At 41.8% G+C, this 11,970-nt stretch overlaps 1 pseudogene; it reads left to right on the top strand.

The window, feature by feature from the left end:
* Nucleotides 1-1,559: 1,559 nt before the first annotated feature.
* Nucleotides 1,560-1,677, top strand: LOC124803907 (annotated as a pseudogene).
* Nucleotides 1,678-11,970: the final 10,293 nt, after the last annotated feature.

The following is an 11,970-nucleotide window of genomic DNA, read 5'->3' as shown; positions in this document are numbered from 1 at the left end:
GAGATTTTTCTGTGTAGAGTTTTTTAATTTTTTTATTTTTAATTTAAGTTTTATACACTCTTAATATTGACACCATAGTTTTTAATTTCTCGGAAACTTATTTTGATTTTTCTGTACGTTGCATCTGTCCTTCCGATGACCATACACTTCTTTATTTCTTCTCATTCTTCCTGAAACCCTTTGCTTTAACTTCCCTGCGCTTTCTGTTTACTCCATTCCCGAGTAACGTATATTGCTGTATCTTCTCTGATAATTTTTGAATTCCTGTCTTTCACAGATCAAACGAAGTAAATGATACGCCATCCAGGGTTTCTTCGCAGTTACCTTTCTTGTACTCATATTTCTCTCTCCAACCCCGGTATTCACCTTCCTGGCGATATATATTCTGCTGCAGCTGAACTTCTGCTGTCATATTAATTATCGCCGCACAGTTCAAAAGTGTATCATCCAACTTCCTTACACTCTGATTCTTTCTCATGATTCTCTTTAAGTTTGGCCTATTCTTTATAATCACTAAATTGTAACCTCAATTTAAATGTGCTACTGGCCATGCTTTAAAATGCAATCTGATTTCGGGATGTTTGATCCATCATGATATAATCCAGCTGGTATTTTCCCTTACTTCCAGACCTTTTCGAAGCATACCTCCTTTTCTGATTCTTCAAAAAATTGTATTAAATACACTATTTTGCTATTAATAACTGAAATTTATTGCTGAAGTCTTTCTCCTCTCCCATTCCTACCACTGAGTCTGAATCCTGCTGCAACTCTTTCCTGTGTTTCCTCCCCCTATTACCTCGTTCCAATCCTCCAAGATTATTAGGTTGTCATCTCTCTTTATATATCCATTTGATATCCTTGTGGACTGTATCTCTTCATCTCCTACTTGCGTCATCGGCATGTACACCTGATTTCTGCTGCCATTGCTTTGCTGTCATTTTGTTGAGGATAATAATATCGCTTATCTTTTCACTGCAACTCACTCTTTGCTCTACTTTCTTTATCATAACGTACTCCCGCATTACCATGTTTTTGCTGCTGTTGAAAATTTCGTATTTTTACATGACCAAAAATCCTTCTGTTCTTTCGATTTCCCTTCACTGGTCCACACTGTATCTAGACTGAACCACTTCAGTTCCCTTTCGAGACTTTCTAGCGTTCCTACCACATTCAGGCTTCTAAAATTCCACGGTCCGTCTCGGAAAATGTTACAGTTTCGTTGGTTACCAGTCTTTTTCTCCTAATAACCTCCTCATTGGCAGTTCCCTCTCCCAAAGACGGCAGGAGTGTCCGTGCGGTTCTAGGCTCTGCAGTCTGGAACCGAGCGACCTCTACGGTCGCAGGTACGAATCGTGCCACGGGCATGGATGTGTGTGATGTCCTTAGGTTAGTTAGGTTTAATTAGTTCTAAGTTATAGGCGACTGATGACCTCAGAAGTTGTCGCATAGTGATCAGAGGCATTTGAACCATTTTTGAGCCTCGTCCAAATCCGGATGTGGGATTGATCTGGAATCTTTTGCCAACGGAGAGAAAATAATGTCACTTTTTTCAATTACTGGGCAACGGTCTTGCCGCAGTGGATACACCGGTTCCCGTGAGATCACCGAAGTTAAGCACTGACGGGCGTGGTCGGCACTTGGATGGGTGGCCACCCAGGCCGTCATGTGCTGTTTTCATTTTTCGGGGTGCACTCCGCCTCGTGATGCCAATTGAGTAGCTACTCGACTGAATAGTAGCGGCTCCGGTCAAAGAAAACCATCATATCGGCCGGGAGAGCGGTGTGCTGACACCACGCCCCTCCTATCCGCATTCTCCACTGAGGACGACACGGCGGTCGTATGGTCCCGGTAGGCCACTCGTGGCCTGAAGACGGAGTGCTTTTTTCAGTTACTGGCCACAACTTCTGTAGATATATATTATGTCTGTTTAGTATAGTGGTTTCCAATGACTTTTTAATCCTCATGGCTTTGATCATTGCTGATTCAACCGTGTTTTAGGGCCAGTTTCCCATCCGGAAGGCAAGAAAGGTTCTTGAATCTCTGTACGCGTCTCAGTCCTCTTTGCCAGCCAGGGTGGCCAAGTAGTTCTGGAATCTAGGCGCTACAGTCTGGGCCCGCGCGACCGCTACGGTCGCAGGTACGAACCCGCCCTCGGGCACGGATGTGTGTGATGTCCTTAAGTAAGTTAGGTTTAATTAGTTCTAAGTTCTAGGGGACTGATGACCTTAGAAGTTAAGTCCCATAGAGCGCAGAGCCATTTGAACGAGTCCTCTTCAGTAAAGCAGTTGGCAGAATAAGGGTGACTCCCTGTATCAGAAGTTTTTTTCTGTTGTTCCTGATGATTTTTATTCAAATTTTAATTAGTGGTTGGGATCGAAACCGCGACCAAAGACTAACTCTATATCAGAGTAACCAAGCAATAAAACAGAAAAACTTCGTACTCTGTATCAAAGACTGCTAGTTTTGCGTTTGCTAAATAGCTTCAACTAATCAGGTGGAAAGACGTAGTTACATTATTCTCCAAGCCCGAGTCTGTAAAGACGACTACAGTTCCTGAATGGCATTCAATAGTTTCCGTTAGTTTCCGGATTCCCGTAATCGGAATGAGTTTTATATTTCACTTTGATGAGCATTTGCTTATCTACTGTAATGTGGTAAACGCGTGAGCTGTCAAAATAAGCAGTACCACGCAAGCGGTATTTTTAGTATCTACATCTACATGGATACCCTGCAAATCACATTTAAGTGCCTGGCAGATGGTTCATCGAACCACCTTCACAATTCTCTATTATTCCAATCTCGTATAGCGCGCGGAAAGAACGAACACCTATATCTTTCCGTATGAGCTCTGATTTCCCTTATTTTATCGTGGTGATCGTTCCTCCCTATGTAAGTCGGTGTCAACAAAACATTTTCTCATTCGGAAGAGAAAGTTGGTAATTGGAATTTCGTGAGAAGATTCCGTAGCAAAGAAAAACGCATTTCTTTTAATGATTTCCAGCCCAAATCCTGTATGATTTCTGTGACACTCTCTCCCATATTTAGCGATAATACAAAACGTGCTGCTTTTCTTTGTTCTTTTTCGATGTACTCCGACAGTCCTGCCTGGTAAGGATCCCACACCGCGCAGCAGTTATTCTAAATGAGGACGGACAAGCGTACTGCAGGTAGTCTCCTTAGTAGGTCTTACATTTTCTAAGTGTCCTGCCAATAAAACGCAGCCTTTGGTTAGCCTTCCCCAGAACATATTCTGTGTGTTCTTTCCAATTTAAGTTGTTCGTAATTGTAATACCTAGGTATTTAGTTGAATTTACGGCTTTTAGATTAGACTGATTTATCGTGTAACCGAAGTTTACCGAGTTCCTTTTAGCACACATGTCGATGACCTCAAACCTTTCGTTATTTAGGGTCAACTGCCAATTTTCGCACCATTCAGATATTTTTTCTACATCGTTTTGCAGTTTGTTTTGATCTTCTGGTGACTTTATTAGTCGATAAACGACAGCGTCATCTGTAAACAACCGAAGACGCTTGCTCAGATTGTCTCCCACATCGTTTATATAGATAAGGAACAGCAAAGGGCCTATAACACTACCTTGGAGTACGCCTGAAATCACTTCTGTTTTACTCGATGATTTTCCGTCAGTTACTACGAACTGTGACCCCTCTGACAGGAAATCGCAAATCCAATCACATAACTGAGACGATATTCCATAATCATGCAATTTTACTACGAGTCACTTGTGTGGTACAGTGTCAAAAGCCTTCCGGAAATCCAGGAATACGGAATCGATCTGAAATCCGTTGTCAATAGCACTCACCACTTCATGTGAATAAAGAGCTAGTTGTGTTTCACAGGAACGATGTTTTCTAAACCCATGTTGACTGTGTGTGAATAGACCGTTTTCTTCGAGGTAATTCATAATATTCGAACATAATATATGTTCCAAAATCCTGCTGCATATCGACGTTAACGATATTACCCTGTAATTTAGTTGATTACTCCTACTACCTTTCTTGAATATTGATATGACCTGTGCAAGGTTCCATTCTTTGGGTACGGATCTTTCCTCGTGCGAACGGTTGTACATGATTGTTAAGTATGGAGCTAATGCATCAGCATACTCCCGAAAGGAACCAAATTGGTATACAGTCTGGACCAGAAGACTTGCTTTTATTAAGTGATTTGAGTTGCTTCACTACTCAGAGGATATTTACGCCTATGTTACTCATGTTGGCAGCTGTTCTCGATTCGAATTTTGGAATATAGTATAGCAGATTAATGATGTAATACTACCAACTCACCAACAAAATGTGCAGTCGAAGTACCCCAAGGGTATGTTAATCGGTATTTCGCCTACCAACCTGTAACTTAGAAAGCCATACTCGTCAGACGCTTGGCAGATCGTCGCGGTCACGAAGACCTCCGAGCGCCTAGGGGCGGTTTGGTAGGCAACCCAGCGGTACAGTTCGAGGGTCGCCGAGCACGCATGCGCAAACGGCTGCGCGGCCGACACGAAAAGGTAGGCCGCTGGGCGGAGGCAGTAGCGTCCCCGACGTCGTGCCAGCAGCAGCAGAAGCAGCAGCAGCCGACTACAGCAGCAGACAGCGCAGCAGCGGACAGCGACCAGCGACCATGGTTGACCCGCTCAAGATATTCTGGGTACTGGCCAACAGTACCTATCTCGGTAAGTAACCACTCTTTCCTTCTCATTTGTTTACTTGCTCGTAGAATTTCTTTGATTCGTAGCTTGTCATTTGTCTGAAAGTTCTTTTCTATAGATTAAAGACTTTGTCTACTACCCACATATTTAATTAATTTGCTAGCATTAGTAAGATTTCATTTTAAATTTATTTTCCTTAATCGTTTACGTTCAGAAATTTTACAAAGAACACGCTTTCAATTTACCATATAACTCTGCATTTAACATACACTGGATGGCATGCTGCAAGCAAAAAATGGCATAGCGAATAAGAATTTAAGATAATTATGTAATTATCAATGATTGCGTAAGGGGGGTAGGACGTCAAACGGGCCGACTTGGAGCAGGAGAGTCACCACAGGACATTTTAATTTCTACTGTCTATACTTTTACAAATAAATTCATAAAACTTTGTCACCAGGGCCAGGAAGGATTGAGGACTCATACTCATCGCAGTGGAAGTTCAAAACCGCAGCAAAATACCTTTTTTTACATATGAAATTTCATCATTTTTTTTCACTTATTACTGGCTGCATTTGTTGCTATAGGTACACTTTTCTTCCTAAGTAAAAGAGATACTTCGAAGAATTTTTCATAGCATGCAAACCGTAGTTACAGGTGTCTGAAACTCTAGAATTTTCCAAATCTATTAAAAAACTTAGGAAAAAATTTAGATAATTAACTATAAAACTTGAGGTTTTTTCTAAACATGAAGTTTAAAATGTAACAGTTCATTCATTTTTTCATAAATGAAATAACTTCTAGAGTTTCATACACCTGTAACTATGGTTTGTATGCTGTGCAAAAGTCCTCGAAGAATCTCTCTTACTTAGAAAGAAAAGTGTAGCTATAGCAACAAATGGAGCCAGTAGTAAGTGAAAAAATGATGAAATTTCACATGTTAAAGAATGTGTCTTGTTACGTTTTTGAGCTTCCACTGCTATGAGTATGAATCCTGAATCCTTCCTGGTCATGCTGTTAAAGTTTTATGAATTTATTTCTAAAAGTATAGACAGTGGAAATTAAAATGTCCTGTGGTGCCTCTCCTGCTCCAAGTCGGCCCGTTTGACGTCCTACCCCCCTTAAAATACATGAAAATTTCAAACTTCTTCCAACAAACTTGTAACCACACTTTTAATGTTTGTAAATCATTTTTACCTCTGTGTTACAAAACATACCACATGTAGTAAAATTTTTTCTGTGTGGAGAATATTTTGTTACTGTAAAATACGGATAATTGTGTTGTAGAACCGCATTAATTTCATCGTGTTAGTTGGTTCCCACTTCGTTATGCGGAAGAACAACTTTATGTTCATAAATGAAAACCACAAAAATACGGATGTCCTGCAGTGTACCGTAGAGCCCACAGAGCATTTATATTTTTGTTCGTTTCGTTTATAAACATAAAGAATACTGTAGATACTACTGAACAATGACATTTTTGAGCTTCTCATTTATAAGTTATTCTATCAAACATCGACGGATGAAAAACGAGTTAAAATTCTGTTTCGATTTCCTGGACTTCGTTCCATGGCAATTCTGATATCTGGTAGCGATTTGTTTATGTTAAAAATGACAAGTTTCGCCGTGAATTGGAGTCCACGTAGCCCTATAACTGGATGGATGAAACTGTTCGAAGAACGAAGGCAGCAAAGCATATACTACGTCCAGTACTATGATTCCTTGTAAAGCACTGCAATACCTAAACTAGTCATCGAGTTGAAAAGAAATTTTGTTGTAAGATTTGCTTGGAACGTCGTACATGCAGAAAGAAGAAAGAAACACACACTTTACGGCGATTTTGCTCCGATCAGTAGTTACGCTTGATTGTTTGAAATGCGGACTACTCTGTTGAGAGTAATTCGTTATTTCACGATAGTAAAAGTAGGCTTTAATCTTTCGGAATAATTTCACGTTGCAAACCGACATGGTGATTCGAGTTTCAGAAACAAAATTCCGGTGACTTATACAGTCGTCCACCGTCAGGTTCTCCGATCATCTTAAAAATTCTTCTACAGCAGTCATTGAAATATTATGGAAAAAAAAAATTTGAAGAGCCGACCCGACTACGACCCAAATTTATGTTTTTGTCTTAACTCCACAAGTCACATTTCTGTTTGAGGTGGAGGTGTGCCACTTCTGATTTCACTGCCATATTATGCTGCTCCAATCCCATTCGTGAACAGTGCATGGGAAGAAGACTGACAGTAATGTCATTGTCGAATCGAAATATCTACGTAGAGGCCTCATTTGGTACGTGTGATCTCGGAATGTTATCAGTTGCCCTCTCCGTGGTACACAACGCTTCTTTTATAGAGCATGATAATGGACTTTGACGAGTATCTTTGAAACGCTCGCGCGCTTTCTGAACAAACGGTGACAAAATGAGCCACTCTTCTTCGGATATTGCGTGTCTCATTCGTTAATCGTAGATAGTAATCGTTCTGACTGATCAACGGTACCCAAGAAGTGACCTAACCAATTTCTACATCTCCATCTAATTTATACTCCGCAAGCCACCCAACGGTGGGTGGCGGAGGGCACTTTTCGTGCCACCGTCATTACCTCCCTTTCCTGTTCCACCCGCGTATGGTTCGCGGGAAGAACGACTGCCGGAAAGCCTCCGTGAGCGCTCGAATCTCTCTAATTTTACATTCGTGATCTCCTCGGGAGGTATAAGTAGGGGGAAGCAATATATTCGATGCCTCATCCATAAACGCACCCTCTCGAAACCTGGACAGCAAGCTACACCGCGATGCAGAGCGCCTCTCTTGCAGATCCTGCCACTTGAGTTTGCTAAACAACTCCGTAACGCTATCACGCTTACCAAATAACCCTGTGACGAAACGCGCCGCACTTCTTTGGATCTTCTCTATCTCCTTTGTCAACCCGACCTGGTATGGATCCCACACTGACGAGAAATACTGAAGTATAGGCCGAACGAGTGTTTTGTAAGCCACCTCCTTTGTTGATGGACTACATTTTCTAAGGACTCTCCCAATGAATCTCAACCTGGCACCCGCCTTACCAATAATTAATTTTATATGATCATTCCACTTCAAATCGTTCCGCACGCATACTCCCAGATATTTTACAGAAGTGACTGCTACCAGTGTTTGTTCCGCTATCATATAATCATACAATAAGGGATCCTTCTTTCTATGTATTCGCAATGCATTACATTTGTCTATGTTAAAGGTCTGGTTTCACTCCCTGCACGAAGTGCCTATCCGCTGCAAATCTTCCTGCATTTCGCTGCAATTTTCTAATGCTGCAACTTCTCTGTACACTACAGCATCATCCGCGAAAAGCCTCATGGAACTTCCGACACTATCTACTAGGTCATTTATATATATATATATATATATATATATATATATATATATATATATATATATATATATTGTGAAAATTTCTCTGTAGGTAGGAATTAACAGAGGGGTTCCGAAAGCAACTGTCGTGCGAAACCCGGGACGCTCTGTTCGACGACGAGACGCATATAATGGTAGATACAGGTGTCCAGGTAGATGCCGTGTTCCGTGACTTCCGTAATGCATTCGATACAGTTTCCCACTGCCTCCTAGTGAACAAAATAGTGAATATCAGGTCAATTTTGTGACTGGAGTGAGGAGTTTCTATAAGATAGAACACAGCATGTCATTCTTGAAGGAGAGAAGTCTTCAGACGTAAAAGCAACTTTGGGAATGTCCCAAGTGACTATTCTAGGATCTTACGTTTAAATATGTAAAATAACATAACAGATAACGTCCGAATTTCCATGAGGCTCTTTGAGCATGATGCTGTTGCTGACGCTAGAAAATCGTGTAGCGAAATGCAGGAGTGGCCGAGTGGTTCTAGGCGCTACAGTCTGAAACCGCGTGACCGCTACGGTCGCAGGTTCGAATCCTTCCTCGGGCATGGATGTGTGTGATGTCCTTTGGTTAGTTAGGTTTAAGTAGTTCTAAGTTGTAGGGGACTGATGACCTCGGAAGTTAAGTCCCATAGTGCTCAGAGCCGTTTGAACCATTTGAAATGCAGGAAGACCTGCAAAGGTTCGACGCTCGGTTCAGGGACTGACAATTAAACCGCAACGTAAACAAATGTAACACATTGCGTATGTATAGAGAGAAAGGACGATTATTGTATGATTGCATGATTGCAGAACAATCACTGAACGCAGTTACTTCCATAAAACATCTTGGAGGATGCGTAGAGGGCGATTTAAAGTTGAACGACAACATAAAATTAATCGCGGATAAGGAAGATGACAGAATGAAATTCATTGGAAGCATCCTGAGAAAATGAAGTCCATCAAGAAAGAAGGTAGCTTTTAAAATCTCATTCGTCCAATACCTGAATATTGCTCGTCAGTCTGGGATCTGTTCCAGGTGGGATTAATAAAAGAAAGAGAGAAGATCCAAAGAAGAGCAACACGTTATGTTACATGGTCATGCAGTAAGCGCGAAACTGTCGGAAAGTTGCTCAGCCAACTCCTGTGGCAAACGCAGCGGGAGATGCGTCCTGTATCACGTTATGGGTTATTGTTGAAGTTCCCAGAGCGTACATACAGCCGCGCGGAGTGGCCGCGCGGTTTGAGGCGCCATGTCACGGATTGCGCGGCTCCTCCCGTCGGAGGTTCGAGTCCTCCCTCGGCATGGGTGTGTTGTTATCAGTATAAGTTTTCAAATAAACAGTAAATCTAGGGACCGATGACCTCAGCAGTTTGGTCCCCTAGGAATTCACACACATTTTGAACAACATCCGTAGAAGGGTCAACCAGTATATTGCGACCTCCTATGTATATCTCGCGAAAACACCATAAGGATAAATTTAGGGAGATTCAAGTCCACTCGGAGGCTTACCGGCAATTATTCTACCCGATAATTCTTCGCGACTGAAACAGGAAAAGGGAAAGATGGCACCGGTACATACAGTACTCTCAGCAACAAATCGTAAGATGGTTTGCGACGTGTAGATGTATACAAACCAAGTCTTTTGTGTTTGAATGTGACTTCGCTGATTTTTTCCAGTGAACCTTAATCCGTCCGCTGCAGTCCCTATGTTTAATTTTGTAATTACAATGAAATGAAAGCCCTTTGCTGCTTACAGGCGTTGACATGCGTCAACGGGACAGATGAAAATGTGTGCCCCGACCGGGACTCGAACCCGGGATATCCCGCTTACATGGCAGACGCTCTATCCATCTGAGCCACCGAGGATAATGCGGCGCGTTGCTGATTTTTGTATTATATATATATATATATATATATATATATATATATACGTCAAACGGGGACAGATGAAAATGTGTGCTCCGACCGGGACTCGAACCCGGGATATCCCGCTTACATGGCAGACGCTCTATCCATCTGAGGCACCGAGGACACAGAGGATAATGCGACTGCAGGGATTTATCTATGGCACGCCTCCCGCGAAACCAACATTCTCAACGTATCAACGTATTGTCCCGCACTTCATTCGTAGTGTCCCCGCCCATTATACTCATTACTCGCGGCGCGTTGCCGATTTCCGTAACAGTTCGGTCACTGTTTGTGTATCCGCACAGAAGAAGAAAATGATCAAGTGGCCGGTGAGCCATATATATATATATATATATATATATATATATATATATATATATATATATATATATATCGACCGGGACTCGAACCCGGGATCTGGGATCTCCTGCTTACATGGCAGACGCTCTATCCATCTTAATTGTGTGTAGTCATTGCAACTCAGGCCGATCAGGACGTATTATATTTCACTGTTATTACCGTTTCAAGCGATTTATCGCTAACGATGTAAGAATCGGTGAGTAATAAGTCTTCCCACGTATTCATTCAACCAATCACGCTACGAAAACTGTTAAGTCTAACTGTACGTCTGTATCCTTACAGTTTAATGGTAAATATTTTTTTCAAGAACACTTTGTTATCCGAAAAGAGCATTTTCACACCGCAGATCCTTTATGTGTTTTGTACTTTTATATCATGACCTAACTTAGTTAATTATTATTTATCAATAGAAAAGATGATTGTGTATCGCTATTACAAATTACATAGCGTCTTGCGGAATTTTCACAGCCATGACGGTGAAGCCGTAGTCCAAATGGATGCTTCCAGGAATGCTACACCTGCAGGGTGCGCAGAGATGCTACTGTGGAGTTTGACAATTTAGAGTGGGGTAGTGGAAAATGGAAACGTTCAGTTAGGATGTTCATACTGCCCAAGTAGCTCATCATATATCGACTTCGCCCTCTAAAGATAAAGAAAAAAATGGTTCAAATGGCTCTGAGCACTATGGGACTTAACTTCTGAGGTCGTCAGTCCCCTAGAACTTAGAACTACTTAAACCTAACTAACCTAAGGACATCACACACATCCATGCGCGAGGCAGGATTCGAACCTGCGACCGTAGCGGTCACGCGGTTACAGACTGTAGCGCCTAGAACCGCATGGCGACTCCGGCCGGCTTAAAGATAAAGGTTCAAGTTCAAGCTCACATCGTCACACAATTATAATGTGTCAAGAACTTTTAGACAGCTTAATTTTATGTCAATGAAGATTGAATATGAAGAAATTTCTCTCTCTGTTTGTCAGTTTCGTCTTGATGCCTGAAAGGTACCCGTCACTGCGTGTGCAGAAATGTCTTGCAGCCTCTGAATTGTGACATCTGATCATATGGCTGTCAAGTTGAGGCATTGCTTTTCCCTTGAAGCTGTAGCTTAAGTTGAACTTGAATCTGAAACTGAAGCTAGACGCGATAAACTAACGAAGATGTGCGCTTGAAAACGAAATTATTCGTTTAGAAACCGGCTGTACTCTTGTGAAAAGAGTTAATAATGCAAATGTAGCAAAGCAAGAAATTGTTCCATTTTCAAGCCTCATTTCGCACACTAGCCAACCAGCAGGGCAAGGAGCGACATCGACTCAATAACATTTACGTTTGCAATCCGAAAATCAGGGCATGGTGTGTGGTTGGGGGTAAATGTGCTGTAGCGATACGATTCGCTTACCTTGTTCTATTTTCAGATGATACACGATAGCATGTATTAGACTCATTTATACGCGTTCGACGTATTTCATTTTACCACTGTAGGCATTGCGGAAGTAATACAGTGTTTCATTCATAAAGGAAAGCGGCACTATTGCGCTAACCCAACAGATACGCGACTTTGTGCGTAGCTCATTCTTGAATCTTTTGTCTCATCCAATAACCCAAATTCGTAACAGTCAAAGACCGACGGAACCCACTCACTAAT

This window comes from Schistocerca piceifrons, chromosome 6 (genome assembly GCF_021461385.2).
Source record: "Schistocerca piceifrons isolate TAMUIC-IGC-003096 chromosome 6, iqSchPice1.1, whole genome shotgun sequence".
Lineage (NCBI taxonomy): Eukaryota > Metazoa > Arthropoda > Insecta > Orthoptera > Acrididae > Schistocerca > Schistocerca piceifrons.
This window is presented reverse-complemented; position numbering and strand designations above follow the sequence as displayed.